Below are 16897 nucleotides of genomic sequence, written 5' to 3' on the forward strand. Positions count from 1 at the left end.
CTGAGACTGCATAAAGTAGCAAGTCTTTGGGGTCTGGACCATGAAAGCATGTTTTCCTCCTAGGCCTCCCAGCTTGTGATGGGAGGTGCTGCCATGAAGACCTCTGACATGCCCTGGAGACATTTTCCCCATTGTCTTGGTGATTAACATTTGATTCCTGGTTACTTATGCAAATTTTTGCAGCCAGCTTGAATTTCTCCTCAGAAGATGTTTTTTTTTCTTTTCTACCGCATCATCAGGCTACAAATATTCTGAACTTTTAAGCTCTGTTTCCCTTTTAAACATAAGTTCCAATTCCAAAGCATATCTTTGTGAATGAATAAAACTTAATGCTTTTAAGTTATGTCTTGAACACTTTGCTGCTTAGAACTTTCTCCCACTAGTACTCTAAATCATCTCTGTCAAGTTCAAAGTTCCACAGATCTCTAGGGCATGGGCAAATAGCCACCAGTGTTTATGCTAAAATATAGCAAGAATCACCTTTGTTCCAGTTCCTAGTAAGTTCCTTATCTCCATTTGAGACCACCTCAGCCTGGACTTTTTGGTCAAAACAATTCAACCAGTCTCCAGGAAGCTCCAAATTTTCCTACATCTTCCTGTCTTCTTCTGAGCCCTCCAAACTGTTTCATCACCTACTTGTTACCCAGTTTCAAAGTTGCTTCCATATTTTTGGGTATCTTCATAGCAGTACCTCACTCTACCAATACCAATTTACTGTATTAGTCCATTTCTATACTGCTATGAAGAAATACCCAAGACTGGGTAATTTATTCAAAAGAAAGACGTTTAATAGACTCATTATTCCTCATGGCTGGGGAGGCCTCACAATCATGGCAGAAGGTAGAACAACAAAGGCACTTCTTACATGGTGGCAGGCAAGAGAACCTGTGCAGGGGTACTTCCCTTTATAAAACCATGAGATGTCATGAGTTTTCTTCACTATCACGAGAACAGCATGGGAAAAACCTGCCCCCATGATTCAATTACCTCCCACCGGCTCCCTCCCATGACATGTGGAGATTATGAGAGCTATGATTCAAGATGAAGTTTGGGTGGGGACAGAGCCAAACCGCATCATCCCTTATACTAATTGAATATCTGCCTTATGGTTGATGAGATTGTTGGAATAAACTGCATAGATAACTTTAAATGGTGCTTATCCTGAGGCGGCCAATACATTGGCCCTCATTGATGTACTCAACAATACTCCATTTGGTTTGTGACAAGACTTAAGGGTTGATGACAGAGTTTTGTTATCCGAAAATGTCGTATAATGAAATCTTCTGTTTTTATAGACAGGAAAATGAGTATGAGATGTTGCGGGGTATCTGTCTAATAACAGACATATTTTATGGTGAAACTGAGATTCCTCTGTGGTCTTATATTTCCTCTGAGCAAAACCATGCTGGTGAACTAGAACATCTACAAATAATCATGTATCTCATGGGATAAATCCTATAGAAATGGTGAATCGCATCAAACAATGGTTTAAGGTAAACCTAAATCTGGAAAGATCACAAGAAGACTGAGAGATATAGCCATCTCATCTTTGGTGTTTATATTTGAAGGATTAAACTGAAAGGACAATTAAATATGAAGTACTTGTTTCAACCAGTTTGTTCTCACTTGTCCAGATTTAGTTTTTCTGCTAATCAACTTTAGTTCTCAGAGATAAAACTAAAACAAAAGTAGCGACAAGTAGATGCTTGCTAGTATTCAGGCCGTCAGTAGCTTTAAGAATAAATTTCTATATGTTGACGAAAAATTAAAGTGAAACAGGAAACAAAACATATGTTTCATTATGAAAAATAACAAAGTAAACAATTATTATACTGTAAGAATAGTATGTATTTTATGAAAGGGCTTTTCTATCAAACTTCAATTATTAATACTTATTTTTAATAATATTTTATTGTAATTAAGTTTTAACTTATGTTAAAGTGATTTGAAGTGATTAACAAAGTCTGGTACTAAATGTTTTATTTTTCCTTTCTATGTCTACAAATGAATTTACAAATCTCTTTAAATTGTGGAAAATTTTGAAAATAATTGTTCATGTGCTGTGTAATGTGCTTTCTTTAGTGAAATCTTCACATAATGCCATGATCATGCAGTGTTTTTATGTTGCAGATCAAAAACAAGAGAAAGCATGGTAGCATTATTTTCCAAGGTGTTAGCACAGGTTTATTTTCCCATAATAATGGAGTCCAAGTAGCTGGCAGAAACATTTTAAAATATCAACTTTCAAATGTAGCTGCACAGTTTAAATTCAGTCATATTTCACATCTGTGTTATGCAGCTCTATCCTAACAGGGGTAGAATCCAGAACACAATCTGTGTTAGAATGGCCTTGAAAGTAAAATGAGAGAACTCTTCACCTGCCCACTGATGTTCTTTGTGCTGTACACAGAAGCAACAAACACAGGTTCAAGCTGCTGAAAACAAACAATTAGAAATCAAATCAAAGCCTGTTTGGCTTCACAATTGAATGCTGAGATGCAATAGGAATTGTAACAATGCAAAGTAATAGCCTGCCGAATTCAATGAATATGGCTTAATACTTTTAGACCACAGCAAGACTTGGGTAAAATTAAAAAGTAATGTAAAGCTCTTTGGTATGCTCTACTAAATTAGTATTCTGAGGCATGTGTCTACACACCATACATAATGAAGACTGTTGGTTTCATTTACAGACACTGGCTACATTAGCTAGCACTAATGTGTAAAAACATATTGTATGCTGGTCTATAGAGGCACTCCAAATTTTCATTATGTTTTAGTCAAAAAGTGCTTGTTTTGCAGGATGGAATCCATGTCAATAAAATGGATTGGGTGTCACTTAAACCAAGTGACATGCTAATCTTCTAGAGGCCTCTGTCCTTAATCTCTAAAGGACATAAGTCAGTTTAGAAGCATGAGCTGTTCTCACAGGTAGCAACTATTGAGCTCTTTAATGTAAATTCAAAAGCAAAGCTTATCAGTGTGTTTCAGAAATTGCTTCAATGTGAGTTGCTGTCTATGAAAAAAAAAAAATCCCCCTACTTCCTCCAAATCCATGGGCAACTTCCAAGTTTTTATAGTGCCTGGGAGCACCATTTAATTATAAAGAAATTGGTTTTGGTGATAGCTGCCCTATGACCAATTGGATTAGAGGCATTTCTTCTGGCTGTTATTAAGGTAACTTTACTATTGCCCTTGTATAGTTAGGCATGATCAAAATATTAAGCAAAGCAATGTCTCAATCCAGAATTTCAAGACCCAGTACCTAGATGTTTTTAAAGTACAGCTATAACTAACCATTTAATAACAAAAGAAAAGAGTAATGGGATTGGGATTAATAGTTCTTTAGTTTGTAGAGAGAGTTACAAAATGTGGAAAATGACACTAATTTAATTTCTAATATTTTAACATTGCATTTGTTATATCATAGGAAAGCTAGAAAAGCTCAAAGAAAAATTGCAAGACGTTTCCAGAATCTAAGAGCTAAATTAGTTGACAATAAAAACTTTAAAACACAAAATTAAATAGAAGTCTCCATTCTGTATATATTTTATTTTCTAAATACCAAATAGTATACATTTTCTGCTCATTTGCTCCAAATAGAATAAAATGCAATCATTACTGGAAGTTATTACTTCAGTAGAGTACACTGGAGTATATTCTACTCCAATATAACACTTTCCACAAAAGAGTAAGAGTCTCACATCTATGATTATTTCTGGTATTACATGACACTCTGTTCATAAATACACACATGAAATCTTGAAAGCATGCATTGCACTAAAATTAGAATCACTAACATAAAAAGATGTAATCGACAGAATAAAATGATAAAATATTCCATTACTTCTGAGAGCAAAGCAATAGGCTAATAGCTAATAAGTAATGAAGTTAATGAGTATGCTTGAATGCAGGGATATTTTCTTTAAATTGGAATTAGCAAATACCTTTTTTAAAATTTAAACTATTTTTAAGAGTGTGTGCAAAATATATTTTTCATTCAGGAAATAAAATATGCTGATTCAAACTTTATTTTCATTGGATAATTTCAGGTGTCACTGACTTGCATTGTTAATATAAGTATCATTTCTTTTAATTGCTTATCTATAAACACCGAAGGATATCGAGTAGTATCTGTAATGATTCCAGGATAAAGCAGTCCCATTTCTCTCTTTAATATGTTTTTCATATTAACTTGTTTTATTCCCACATTCTTAGAATAAATAATGTATGTGTTGTTGAATAACTCAATGCATATTGTGAGCTCTAGTTAATGAAAAATTAGATTTACAATGATAAATTAGTTTGCTGGTAGCAGTAAAATACAGATTATTTTTACTTAGTTGCAAAATGATGACAAGCTAAAATTTTGGGACCATTGCCAAAGGATTAGTACTATCAAAGACATAATATAAATGCATCGTAATGACACATTTAGGAGGAAACATTTTAAAAAATCATTTTGAAAATAATATTTTATACAGCTAGAAGGATGTTGATTTTGTTGCAAGTATAAATTTAAGAAATATTTAAACATGTAAGTTAGTATGTCTTAATGAAATAAAAACATAAGTATGTGTAGAATTAACATTAGTCAGCTTTGAACACTATACACGTAAGATATTCCTTCACATAATTAAAATTTTTGTGTGTCAATAAATATATAAGTAAACATGAATTCTAACATAAGTTATATAGTGTTGTTCTTGATTTTTATCCAGTGTTCTTAGGCAAGAACATTGAAATCTTTTTTATCTATTTTTATATTAAAATACTTTATTAACTACATATAAAATACTCAATTGGTTTTGGTTTTTTTGTTTGTTTGCTTAAGGAAGATGATTATGATAGAATTGTTTGTGTTTCTTAAAAGAAACTTGGGATTAACATTTGTCTCTAAAATATATGAAGTTCATGTGATTCCTTTGATGTCTCCAAACTGACGCTCAGCTGTTGGAAAATGTTCTTTGTTTTGTGTGACATTTGCTCACAGATGTTTCTGCATGATTCTGTCCACAACTGTTTGTTCTTTTAAGTGTCTGCCAATCTGAGAGCATCAGTATATGTAATGCATGGACATATATTCATAGAAACAAATACTTAAATGATAAATAATTTAAAAATAGGGATAAAAGTGCTTTGAAATACACTGTAATAGTTGCTTTCTACATTCTGTGATTAGAGTTTAAAGGATATTTAAAATGTGTGAGCACAAAAAAATATATTTAAAGAAAATGAAGAAAAAAGAGAGAAAAAAAGCAATAATTGAATACAAAACTGTATTTCCAGAGGAGACACTTTTTTTTTTTCTTTTGGAAAGTAGAAAACTACTTACGTAAATTTCTTTTCTTTCTGTAAACAAATGAAGAAACACAAAGTTAGGAAATAAATAAAAAAAATAATACTGGGTAATTAACCAAAAAAAAGTCATAATAGAGTGCTGCGAAATGATATATTTACATTTTAAGTTTATATATGTATATAAAATAGTGTAGACAAGAAGTATATATATTTATTTTCCCTATAAGTATTATAGTCTTATTCTGGAAACTATTAGGGTAATTCAGAAAACTATCACTCTGCATTGCTACATCAAAAATATCATTGTTCTGGAATAGATCTTGAGGATAAGTAAAAAAGGTAGTGGAATTGAAATGATATCTCAAGCTTATTGAATTGCGATATATCAATATTGCTTTTCTTGGTTTGAAAATGTATCACGGTAATATAAGATGTCAACATCAGGGAAAATAGTAAAGACTATATGGAAAACTGTTGTAAATCTAAAAATATGCCAAAATCAAATGTTTATTTAAACATACATCATATGTTGTTGTATTAGAGATGTAGCCTTTAGCCATTCATTTAGCAGAGATTGATTCAATGCTACTGGTGCTGGTCCCTCAACTTGGCACAAAGTGGGCAGTGAGATAATTAAAACCAAACTACGTAACTCAGAAAATACAGAAACCAAGCTGGGTGCAGTGGCTCATGCTTGCATTTCCAGCACTTTGAGAGGTTCAGGCAAGAGGATTGCCTGAGGCCAGGAGTTTGAGACCAGCCTGGGGAACACAGTGAGACCTCATTTCTATTTTTTTTTAATTAACTTGGCAGAGTGGTACACACCTGTAGCCCCAGCTACTAGGGAGGCTAAGGTGGGAGGATTGCTTGAGGCCAGGAGTTTGGGCTGGGTAACAAACAAAAAAAGAATTAAGAAGGAAAAGAAAATATAGAAACCAAGGTTACTGCCCTCATGAAACTTACAGGCTCATATAGCGAAGATTTGCTAATCATATGAAAAAATACAGATATACAATGATAAATTCTAATTATTTTACCATTAAATTTTAATGATAATTTTAATATGGGAAATGCTTATTGTTGAGAGAGAAAATTAAAAAAGAAGTGCCACTGTAATTTTTAAGAGATTTAAAAAAATTGTGCTAAAATACACACAAGATAAACTCAACAATTTTTAAGTGTACAATTAAGTAGCATAAGTATATTCACATTGTTGTGGAACTATCATCCCTATCATTCTCCAAAACTTTTTTAACATTGTAAACTGAAATTATCTACTCCTTAAACAATAACTCCCTATTTCTTCCTCCACACAGCTCCTGGTCACCGCTATTCTACTTTCTCTATTTACCTCATATAAGGTAAATATGTGTATAAGTGGAAATGTGTAGTATTTGTTCTTTCGTGTCTGGCTTATTTAATTATCAATGTTTTCAAGACTCATCCATGTTGTAGCACATATCAGAAAATCATACCTTTTTAAGGCTGAATAATATTCTATTTTATGTGTATGCTATTCTTTGTTTATCCATTCATATGTTGATAGGCATTTGGGTTGCTTCTACCTTCTGGTTATAATAAAGCTGCTATCAACATCAGTGTACAAATATCTGTTCATATTTCTGCTTCCAATTTTTTGGGGTACTCAGAAGTGGATTACTGGATCATATTCTATGTTTAATTTTTTTTTGAGAAATTGACATGCTATAATCCACCACTGCTGTTTTTAAGCAAAACCTAATGTGTACAATGAGAAGGTCAATTGAAGAGTATGTTAGATAGTGATGAGGAGGCGAAGGGCATTGGAGGGAAGAGAAAATTTGAAACTGAGGTGACATCATGATGCAGAGGCCCTGAGGCCACATTGGCTAGTTCTGAAGATGCTGAAGGCTTAAAGGAGGACAACATGTGGTTGGCCATGAAGACAGGAAAGGAATTGGGTTAAACACAATGTGCAGACCTGGTAAGGTGCCAGATGAGACAAGATTATGTAGGCCACTGCAGTGTGTTTTCATTTTATTCTCTGTACAAAGAAAACACTGTGACAAATTTTCAAGTAGGACTATACTAGGGCTTAAATTTTATCATATGAAAAATAGGAATAAGGCAAGAACATATGAAGTGAGACACCTTAAGAGGCTATTATCAAATTTCTCCAGGTATGACTTTATTATTACCTTGCATGAGGATGGTGGGGTTTGTGATATGGACTTAGGAAACTTGGTGATGAATCCAGTATAGGAAGTATAGGAGGTAAGAGAGATAGAGGTGGCAGGATTAACTTACAGCTTTTTGTTTGTAACAGCTCAATGGATGTTTGCATCATTTACCAATGAGGAAGAGATTGTGGGGGAACATGTTGGTTTGGGAAATTTCAAATTAGAAGTGCCCATTAGAGATATGAAAATCCTATAATTTAAAAAGTCTCTCCTTGAGTTTAGAGTTACCTAAAGACAAAAAACTTTAGAAATTTTTATTTTTTTCAGATTTGACTTAACCTGCAGAGATACAGTGATCCTACAGAGTAAGTGTTTTTTTTTTCTTTTTTTGTTCATTTTACTCTGAAAGTCAAAGATGACTGCATTATTAAAAGAAAAGAAAGATAACAAAATGTACCTGAAACCTTCCTTCAAAAATCATTTTATTTCATAGAGACATTAAAATTTGTTACTCACAATTACCTGGTAAATTTACCCTATATAATTTGTCAAATCTTGTAATTCAGGCAAAATATGTACTACCTTTTCAATATATTAATACAAAATGACCTGACTATACAAAACTAATTCACTGTATATATCTGAAATCTCACAGTTGACTTTGTTTTATAGATTTCTTCTCAATTTTATTGTCTTCTGCCTTAGTAGAGTGTTCTCTGTATATTACATTTTAGTCATTACTACTGTTTGGTTGGACTTTGTGAAGTCTGTTTTTTTTTCTTTTTCCTTATGAATAGAAGTGTCCTGGCAGAGAAAATCAATTTGTCACCCATTCTTAGGACTGTAAAACTGTTGCCACTTGGTCACTTACAATCTTAGTGTGCATTGAATGTTATTGGTTTTATGCCATCTCACAAGTAGCTCTTTGCCTTTGATATTTTACAATATTATTATGTAATCTGGTGAAACTACTTCATGTATTTCTTCTAGAATACATTTCCAGAAAAAAAATCTGCACAGGAGCTCAGAAACATATTAAATAAGGCTAAAATATGCCATAGTTCTCCTGAGGTGATTCTTGTAGGAAAAAATAAAAAATAGTTTACATTTGGTAATATATGTGCCATGTTATCATTACTAGAAACATTAGAAAAAGCATAATTGACATTGTACTAATATGGTAGCAAGGAGAAATTATCACTTTGATTTTAGGGCTATGATTTTTTTTCATATTTTTATGGTTATATGACTCTATCATGTGTTTTGTTATGTGTCCTTCCAACTACCCACTAGCCAGGAGAAAAATAAAGCTACTTTAGGAAAAAATATAGAAGAAGAAGGAGAAGAAATGAAAGAGGAGGAAGAGGAAGAAGAGGATAACTTTAATGAAATTTGACAGTTATATGAAACTGTTTTCACTGGTTATAAATATAATATATAATTCATAATAATATAATATTATTTCAGAAAATTAGAAAATACAAAAAAAAAGAAGAAGGTACTGCCAATAGTAATTTTTTTCACAAGAAGTAAACATTGTTAACATATTCTCGTATATTCTCCAGTATTTGATGCATAATGAGATTCAGGTGATTTTTTTACCTGCCTTTTTTCATTGAAAGCCAATCACAATTTAAATAATAATATAAACTACTTCCAAATACTGTTTCACCTAGTGTTGAAAAGCATTGTTATTCTCATACATGTCTGGTAAATTTGCATCGTAAAACTTGTCAGTCTGGATTATTGACATAAAATTTTTGACTCTGCATTTACCTTTAAAAGTGGCATGCTTATACAGATTATTTTAGGCATTGAGAGGACAAAGATGACCCATTTGAGACAGCAATAAAGGGGCTAGAGATGGCCATGATGACCCTGCCTAGACTGAGTTGGCTGGACAATAACAGTCCTCTGACAAATCTGTAAAAGTTAATTCATTGAGAATTAAGAGTGGTAGCAGCCATTTAAAGAACAAAAGAAAAGATATCTAAATATATACGCAAGATTGTAGAAAGACACAAAATATATTTCTTGAAAAGAGTCAAAGGTAGACAAGTTGACCCTTAGCTGAGGTTTCTTTTAAATAGTCTAATATTAGTGATATGATATGCATTGTGATAGGAATGTACTTGTAGTTAGGCAGGCTTGTGTACAAATTTTGAATTTACTTCTTATATTTGTATGAATTGAGCATGTCATTTAACTTCTCTAACTTGGCTCAGTTTACTCATTGTTAAGATGATATTAATTATAAGATTTCTTCATTGGATTCTTGTGATTATTGGATGAAATTTGTATAAACAGCTTAATATAGTGAGTAACATATAGTAAATGATTAATTAATGGTACAAGTAAATGATAGCTATAGAGATATTTCTTACATCACTGATTTTTTTTCTACTCAAATTGCTATATTACCCAAATAAACAAATATCATATATTCTATTCATATTGCTGTTACATTAAAATGTACAACTTATTTAAATTATACATGATACTTCAAATGTGTAAAGAATGTCCATTTTCATCTGCTCTATTTTGTGATTTTTAAAGAATACAGGCATATCATGTTTTATTGAACTTCACAAATGCTGCTTTCTTTTTTTCTTTTTTTCTTTCTTTCTTTTTTTTTTTTTTTTTGAGAGGGAGTCTTGCTCTGTAGCTCAGGCTGGAGTGCAGTGGTGCGATCTCGGCTCACTGTAAGCTCCCCCTCCCGGGTTCAAGGGATTCTCCTGACTCAGCCTCCTAAGTAGCTGGGACTACAGGCACATGACACCATGCCAGGCTAATTTTTGCAGTTTTAGTAGAGACGGGGTTTCACCATATTGGTCAGGCTGGTCTCGAACTCCTGACCTCAGGTGATCCACCTGCCTCAGACTCCTAAGTAGCTGGGACTACAGGTGCCCGCCACCATGCTTGGCTAATTTTTTTGTATCTTTAGTAGAGACGGGGTTTCACCATATTGGTCAGGCTGGTCTCAAACTCCTGACCTCAGGGGATCGGCCTGCCTCGGCCTCCCAAAGTGCTAGGATTACAGGCGTGAGCCGCCACGCCTGGCCAAATGTTGCATTTTTAACTAATTGAACCTTTGTGGCAACCCTGTGTCAAGCAAATCTATGGGTACCTTTTTTTTTTTTTTTTAAGACAGAGTTTCACTCTTGTTGCCCAGGCTGGAGTGCAATGGCATGATCTTGGCTCACTGCAACCTCCACCTCCTGGGTTCAAGCGATTCTCCTGCCTCAGCCTGCTGAGTAGCTAGGATTACAGGCATGCGCCACCACACCCGGCTAATTCTTGTATTTTTAGTAGAGACGAGGTTTCACCACATTGGCCAGGCTGGTCTTGAACTCTGGACCTTGTGACCCACCCGCCTCAGCCTCCCAAAAGTGCTGGGATTACAGGCGTGAGCCACCGCACCCAGCCGGGTACCATTTTTTCAATAGCAGGTGTTCACTTCCCATCTCTGTGTCACATTTTGGTAATTCTTAAAATATTAAAGTGTTTTTATTATTATCGTATCTGTTATGGTCATCTGAAATCAGTGATCTTTGATATTTCTATTGTAATTGTTTTGGGGCTCCATGAACTGTGACCATATAAAGTGACAAACTTAATTGATAAATGTTCTTAATTGACATATGTTCTCACTGCTCCACTAACCAGCCGTTCCTCAGTCTGTCTCCCTCTTCTTGGGCTTTCCTGTTCTCTGAGACACAACAATATTGAAATATACTGAAATATTTAAATTAGGCCCATTAATAACCCTATAATGGCATTTAGGTCATCAAATGAAAGGAAGAGCCACTTTAAATCAAAAGCTAGAAATAATTAAGCTTAGTGAGTAAGGCATGTCCAGATTGAAATGGGCTAAAAGCTAGGGTTCATGACTTAAACAGCTTAGTTGTGAATGCAAAGGAAAAATTATCATAGGAAATTAGAAGTGTTACTCAAGAGAAGACACAAATGATAAGAAAGTGACAACAGCCTTATTTCTGATATGAACTAAATTTGAATAGCCTGGATAGAAGATCAAACCAGTCACAAAATTCCTTTAAGCCAAATCCTGATTTAGAGCAAGGCCCTAACTCTTTTCAATTCTAGGGAAGCTTGGAGAGGTAATAAAGCTGAAGAAAAGTTAAAAGCTAGCAGAAGTTGGTTCATGAGGTTTAAGGAAATAACCTGTCTCCATAATGTAAAGTGCAAAGTAAAGAAAGCAAAATGTGCTGATGAAAAAGCTTGAGCAAGTAATGCAGAAAAATCTAGCTAAGATAAATGCTGAAGGTGACTACACTAAAGAACAGATTTTAAATGAAGATAAAACAGCCTTTTATTGGAGGATAATTCAATCAAGGGCTTTCATAGCTAGAGAGGAGAAGTCAACACTTAGCTTCAAAGGACAGGCTTAATCTCTTGCTTGGAGCTAATGCAGTAGGTGACTTCAGGTTAAAGTCAATATTTGTTTGTTCTAGAAATGGAAAAACAAAGCCCAGATGACAGCACATCTGGTTACAGCATGGTTTACTAAATATTTTAAGTTCACTAGTGAGACCTACTGCTCAAAAAATAGATTCCTTTTAAAATATTACTGCTCATTGATAATACCCCCGGTCAGCCAAGAGTTCTAATGAAGATGTACAAATGTTGAATGTTGTTTTCACACCTGATAGCACATCCATTCTGCAGCCCATAGATGAAGGAGTAATTTCAACTTTCAAGTTTTATTATTTGAGAAATACCTTTTGCAAGGCAATAGCTACCACAGATAGTGATTCCTTTGATGGATTTGGACAAAGTAAATTGAAAACCTTCTGGAAAGGATTAGCTATTCTAGATACCATTAAGAACATTTGTTATTCATGGAAGGTCATCAAATATCAACAAAGTTTGGAAGAAGCTGATTCCAACCTTCATGGATGACTTTGAGGGATTCCATATTTTAGTCCAAGAAGTAACTACAGATGTAGTGGAAATAGCAAGAGAATTAGAACTTGAAGTGGAACCTGAAGATGTAACTGAATTGCTACAATCTCATGATGAAATTTAAATGGATAAGGAGTTGCTTCTTAGAGAAGAGCAAAGAAAGAGGTTTCATGAGATGGAATCTACTTCTGGTGAAGATGCTGTCCACATTGCTGAAATGACAACAAAGGATTTATAATCTTGCATAAACTTAGATGCAACAGAAGTGGCAGGGTTTGAAGGATTAACTCCAATTTTGAAATAAGTTCTATTGTGCATGGAATGCTATCAAAGAGACTTGCATGCTTGATATGGAAAACCTTACTGTTGTCTTTTTTAAAAAAATTGCCACAGCCAACCCCAGCCTACTACAATCATCACCCAGAGCAGTCAGCAGTCATCAACATTGAGGCAAGACCCTCCACTAGCAAGAAGATTATAACTTGCTGAAGGCTCAGATTATTGTTAGCATTTTTTAGTAATACATTATTTTTAAATTATGTATTTTTTATACATAATGCTATTGTACACTTAATAGAGTACATTATAGTGTAAACATAACTCTTAAATGCACTTGGAAATCAAGAAATTTGTGTGACTTTATTGTGATATTCACTTTATTGCGGTGGTTGGGAACTGAACTTGCGATATCTTTGAGGTATGCCTATATGTTGCAGAAGATACTCCCTATAATCCAGTGACTGCTCTTTATATTCAGGGGCATGGCCCCTTCATGACAGACTTTGTAAAGGCAACACTTTTTCCTCAACTGCCCTTGGGAGAAAACATACTCACTAATAGGAAGGCCATTATAGTTTAGAAAAGACGCTGACAGATCAGATGAAATTTCTGGCTTCAGACCTTGTTCTGCCACTCAATATTTATACATTCCCTGCCAAATTATTTATTCTGTCTGCAACATAATATCTTGTTTGGAAGTGAATGAGATAACTTGCATCATTCCATTTATTTCCAATATTGTCTTCTCTGTTTCCTGTGCATTGCCTTTCTCTTTGCAAATATAGAGTTCACGTAGCAAATCCTCTTCAACATTAAAAGGCTAACGTTGGTTATAAACTGAGTACAGAGATGACAAAACTAAATATATGGTACAAAATGACATTTCCTTTATTGAGATGTATGAGAAGCACAAGGGCAACATTGTCAAACTATCAAAGATAGATGAATGGGGAAGTTTTATTGCCAGAGGAAAGATATTTGATTTTCAGTTGCCAAAGTACTGTGAGAGCTGACAGAGGAGCCTGGACAAAAAGCAGATGAATAACTTCTTTCCATTCAATGAACAGATTTCATCTGGACCTTGATGACACATGTGTGCTTCTCACATATGTTTTTATGCTATTTCCATTACTTAATTCATTTCTAAGAGTGCTCCATACACCTATAATGGCCCTCTCCAACTCTGTTCCAAGTAGATTTGAACTTGGTAGAATGGGAATGAGGAGTGGGTAAAAAATGAAACTTATTGAATGTTGAGTACTTGTCAAGGAATTTGCTAAGGAATCAACACTCCGATTTAATCATAGACACTGTCTGAAGTAGTTATCCTCATCAGCTCCATTTTACAGATGTAAAAACTGAGTGTCAAAAAATGAAGTTACTTACCCAATGTAATAGAGTTAGTAGGTGTCTGTGCCTGGATGTGTGCATCTACTCAAAAAATTTTAAACCTCACACCCTTAAATACAAAACGCAACTCAGAACTGGTGACTTTGATACATTAGAAGTATGCTGAGATATTTTTCTCTTCAGTCAGTCCCTAGAGCTGTCGCCTATGCCCCAGGCCCGTTTGCTCCAGCCTCCAAAGGCCTTCTCCATTTCCCCCTGCACATGGTGCTGGCATCATTTTCCATGTATGCATGATGTGATAAAGTTGAGAGGCCCAGCTCCACCATATGACTTGAACAAACACTGGGAATAGAAATAATACATACGCTAAGTGACACACTTATGACTTTTATCAGTTTTTTAAAAATAAGAAATTAGCATGGGTAAGAGTCATGAGTCTTAAGAAGGAACACATACATCTGTACCTTCCAACACTGTTAAAATATGCCAAATTCATACCTGTGGAAAGAAGTTTAAGATAGCACCTGGGTGGATGTCTTTTCAGAAGTGCCGAAGAATGGAAGAGTAAGAAGATCAATGCGATACTTGGTTATACTAAAATTATACAGTAGCAGCTCTGACAATATTGTCTGTTAAATCATTTATTTAACATTAGTACACTGTTTATGTCAATAACATTCAAATCCAAAGAATACCTGTCATTTCTCACATATAATTTCAATGTTTTAAAATGCCTTTACAAAGAAATACATTTAAATCTAGAAATTTTCATAAGTGTATTAATACAATCCAAGATTTGAATTTATTGAGATACCTGGTTTCTAATCTATATCTTCATTCTTTTTTGGCAGTTTTCAAAACTATATATAATACACTATGACAGAAAAAAAGTACAGGAAAGATATAGCCCAAATACTATCTTGAGTCACTAGGAGAAATTAGTTCTGAAAATTTGGGGGCATCCTAAAGTTTTCTAATGGTTCGGTTCTGACTTCTTACTTTGGCATATATGTTAGTTCTTCTCTCAAATTTGCCTTCTCTTTATTTAACTTGGTATGTTCCAGTTTCTTCATTTAGAACACAGAAACAAATTTTCCCTTGCTTATTTGACAAAACTTTTGTGATGTTCACACAAAGCGACAGATCACAAACTTATGAATCTGAAAATAATTATAAACACCTATAAAACTATAATAATACACATTTGTATGCTCTAAGGTGTTACATAGGTATTACAGTAGTTGCATATATAACAATTGTGTAATTTTTATTATAACTAAATCCAAAACTTCATTAAATTTAAGTTCTAAAAAATAAACAAAACCTCATTATTCTACTAAAACAAATTCCAAAGAAAATCTAACGACATGGAAGACACCATTAATTTTTAAAATGTAATTTTCCCTTTTAAAAATTTAATTTTTTGCTAGAATTTGTATAATAATATATGGTGATAATTGCTTGTAATATACATTTAACCTCGATTTAATTTTGAAGGATAAACAATAAGAATATGCTGACCTGGATTTTGGGCTTCACATGTCGTTTTCCAAGTAGTTTAATCCATAAACACTGCTTGAACCTTTGTCTATGTTTAATACCTCAACAATGTTTAAGTACAATTGACCTTTGAGTAGCACAGGGGAAGGGAGTCCTAGTTCACTCTCCTACAGTCAAAATTCTGCATAAAATTGTAGACTTCTCAAAAATGTAACTGCCAACTGCCTATTGTAAACCAGAAGCTTTACCAGTAACATAAACAGCCAATTAACATATACTTTTAATGTTATATGTATTACATACTGTATTCTTATAACAAAATAAGTTAGAGAAAATAAAATATTATTAAGAAAATCATAAAGAAGAGAAAATATCTGCTATTCATTAAGTAAAAGTAGGACATAATAAAGGTCCTCATCGTCATTATCTTCACACTGAATGGGCTGGGAAGGCAGAGGGGGAAGAGGATCGTTTGTCTTTGTTGTCTCAGGGGTGGGAGAGGTGAAAAAGAGGAGTCAGGAGAGGCAAGCACAGCCACTGTCACTTTATGGAAATACATCGTAATTTCAGTCTGATTTTTTTGTTTTTTCATTTATTTACAAACGTTTCTGTATAGTACCAACCCTTCTTCTACCATTTGCTTTAATTTTAGTATCCATCTAATAGAAGGGTCCATGCCATAAAATAAGTAAAATTAATCCTGAAAAATCAAACCCTCTGTCAGATTCTCTAATGCTAGTATGTTTTATGACACTGCTTCTACATCTTCTTCCTCATCTTCTGACACTGGTTTGGAAGCACTCACTTTCATCAAGTTGTTTTCTTCTAATTCCTCTGGTGTGGTGTCTATTAGCTTTTGCATTTTTCTAAGGAGTCTATCTTGAAACACTTCAACTTCTACTTTTTTGCCATAGCTATAAGTTCTTTCATAATTTCCTTAATTCATTCTGTTGTAAATCATGTGAAGTCATGCAAAACATCTGGACAGTTTTATCCAGCAGAAATTTATTGTTTCGGGCTTGAAGACTTTTATGGCTTTTTCTATCTTCAATGGTGTAATCCTTCCAGGCTTTCACAGTGTTCTCCCTATTGGGGTTCTCTTCCACAGCCTTGATAAGCCTTGTCATAGAGTAATATATGTAATGAGCTTTAAAGGTTCTTATGACTTCTTGGACTAGAGGTTGAATCATAGACTCTGTGTTTGGGAGTAAGTAGACCACTGTTATGCCCTTAGTGTTGAACTCATGGGGTTCTGGGTAGCCAGGAGCAATATCCACTGTTAACTTTAAAATGCAGTCCCTTACTGGTAAGGTATTTTCTGACTTCAGGGACAAATAATTAATCGAACCAATCCAGTGAAAGCGTTTTCATTGTCCAAGACCTCT

The 16897-nt window shown here is 34.0% G+C and overlaps 1 pseudogene; it reads left to right on the forward strand.

Moving 5' to 3' along the window:
* Positions 1 to 1263: 1263 nt before the first annotated feature.
* Positions 1264 to 16897, forward strand: part of LOC129034599 (pescadillo homolog) — a 77507-nt pseudogene continuing 61873 nt past the window's right edge.

Source organism: Pongo pygmaeus, chromosome 3, assembly GCF_028885625.2.
Source record: "Pongo pygmaeus isolate AG05252 chromosome 3, NHGRI_mPonPyg2-v2.0_pri, whole genome shotgun sequence".
Lineage (NCBI taxonomy): Eukaryota > Metazoa > Chordata > Mammalia > Primates > Hominidae > Pongo > Pongo pygmaeus.